We start from the raw sequence: 2994 nt of genomic DNA, 5'->3' as shown, positions 1-2994 counted from the left end.
CATATCCTTCATTTGCAACCGATGAATTTGCCGATCCAAAATCTCAATTGGAACATCCTCAAAGGATAAGAAATTCGAGACACCAACACTCTCTAAAGGAACAACCAAGAAAGGATTCCTACAAACTTCTTTAACATCTAGGCATAAAAGATCGGATAAATAGAACCTAAGCTCATAGTCAAATCCAACTCTTAAGACAAACATCCCACTCGCCTAAAAATACAATATATACCAACGTAGTAGGGATTGAGCTTCCTCTTCTTCCCAAACTGTATCACTCTCTTCATGGGATACACCTTCAAGAACACCAAATCATCCACATCAAACTTCAAGTCCCTTCGTCTTACATCCGCATAGGACTTTTAGGGACTTTGAATAGCCTTAAGCCTACCCAAATCACCTTCACTTTTTCCATAGCTTGGTGTACCAAGTCCGGACCATGTAACCTATTCTTAGCATCCTCAAACCACCCAATGGGAGACCTATGCCTCCAACCATACAAGGTTTCGAATGGAGCCATCTAGATGCTGGAATGATAACTATTATTTTATGCAAACTCTTTGAGAGGAAAATGGTCAACCCAAGTACCACCAAAATTAATCATACAAGACCTTAACATATCCTTCAAAGTCTATATAGTCCTTTCCACTTGTCCATCCATCTGAGGTTTGAAACTGGTGCTAAGGTTTACCTTAGTTCCCGAACCTCCTTAAAAAGAATGCCAACAGTGAGATAAAAACTGAGTACCTCGATCAAATATGATGAAAACTGGAGCACCGTGCAACTTCATCTCCTAAATGAAAAGTTTAGTATAATCCTCAACTAAATAGTTAGTCTTTACTAGTAGGAAATAAACAGACTTGGTCATCCTATCCACAATGACCCAAATAGAATCAAATTGCTGGCGAGACCACGGAAGACCATTGACAAAATCCATATTAATAACTTTCCACATACACACGAGTAACTCAATCTCTTCATGAACCCTATATAAATAATGATGCCAAATTTTCAAAGCAAAGATCACAGCCAACAAACTCCAAATCATGAGTCAGATAATTCTTATTATGAACCTTCAACTGCCTAGAAGCATTTTCAACCACCTTACCATGATGCATCAACACACAACCCAGTCCTACTCGAGATGCATTACAATAAAAAACAAAGCCATTGGTACCTTCGGGTAGCATCAAGACCAGAGCCAAAGTTAATTTATCCTTCAATTTCTCAAATATACCCTGTCAAACATCAGACCATAGAAACTTCACTTTATTTTGAGTCAACTTAGTCAATGGGGAAGCAATATAAGAAAATATCTCTACAAACCTCCTATAATACCCGACTAAACCCAAGAAGCTATGAATATCAGTTAGAGATGTGGGTCTAGGCCACTTCTTAACCACCATAACATTTTGTGGATCCACTGTGATCCCTTCACTAGAAACAACATGACCCAGAAGTGTAACAACATTCAACCACAACTCACACTTGGGAAATTTAGCATACAACTGCTGATCCTTAAGGGTCTCCAATACTATACAGAGGTGATCGACATTATCCATCTCACTCTTGGAATACACCAAAGTATCATCAATAAATACAACTATAAGTAAATCTAAGAACTGATAAAATACTCGATTCACAAAATCCATGAATGTCGTCGGGGTATTAGTCAAACCAAAGGACATCACCAAAAAGTCATAATGGCCATACCAAGTACAAATAGCAGTCTTAAGGATATCTACCTCCCTAATCTTCAATTGATAGTACCCAGACTGAAGTTTTATCTTAGAAAAGTACTTAGCTCCCTAAAGCTGGTAAAAAAGATCATCAATTCTAGGAAGAAGATACTTATTCTTTATGGTCACCTTATTTAGTTCACGGTAATCTATACTCATCCGAAGGGACCTATCCTTCTTATGCACGAAGAGTACTAGAGTGCCCTACGGATAAACACTAGGGCAAATTAAACCCTTATTAAGAAAATCTTTCAACTGCTCTTTGAGTTTTTTTAACTCATATGGAGCCATTCTATATGGAGAGATAGAGATAGGATGAGTTTTCAAAAGAAGATCAATCCCAAAATAAGCTTTCCTATTGGGAGGAACAGCAGAAAGATCATTAGGAAATGCCTCGGGAAACTCACAGAGCATTAAATAGATTGAAAGAAAGGACTCCCAGAATTAGAATCCTTAACTCGAACCTAGTGATAGAGATACCCCTTGGAAATAACCTTCCAGGCTTAAAGATGAGAAATGAATCTTTCTTTAGGCACTAAGAAACTACCTTCCCACTCAATCACTGGCTCATTCGGGAATTAAAAACTGACCGTTTAGATCTGAAAATCAAGAGAGGCATAGCATGAGTGCAACCAATCCATTCCCGAGATCATATCAAATTCTAACATATCCAACTTATTCAGATCCATAAAGGTCTCCCTACTATGAAGAGTTACTACACAACCTCTCTAGACCCTACTATCCACAATTAAGTGACCCACTGGGGTAGACACAGAAAAAGGATCAGTAATACACTCGGGACCAAAACCCAAATAAATAGCCACATAAGGGGTCACATAAGAAAGGATAGACCTGTGATCAAGAAGATAATATACATAACAAGAGAAAAGTTTTAGTGTACCAATAATAACATCAGGAAAAGCCTCAGAATCTTGATGGGTGTCAAGAGCATACAGACGATTCTAACCAGTGCCAGAGCCAGAAGTAGCAACCTTTGGTGCAAGAGCTGAAAAAGCAGAAATTGGGACCTTATTATCCCAGTAGTAACATCACCTAAAAGATAATTCCTCTAAATATGGCCGGTCTTTCCACATCTAAAACACTTATTTCTCCCCTCATCACAAAAGCCACAGTGCAACTGTCCGTAAAATCTACAAGTAGGATGTGATGGAGCAGACTGAGCCTCACTGGCCTGATATTGGTCACCTTCTTCCTTAAACCTGCTATTTTTGCAAAAGAGGGAATCACCAGATGA

The sequence above is a fragment of the Capsicum annuum genome, chromosome 7, assembly GCF_002878395.1.
Source record: "Capsicum annuum cultivar UCD-10X-F1 chromosome 7, UCD10Xv1.1, whole genome shotgun sequence".
Lineage (NCBI taxonomy): Eukaryota > Viridiplantae > Streptophyta > Magnoliopsida > Solanales > Solanaceae > Capsicum > Capsicum annuum.
This window is presented reverse-complemented; position numbering follows the sequence as displayed.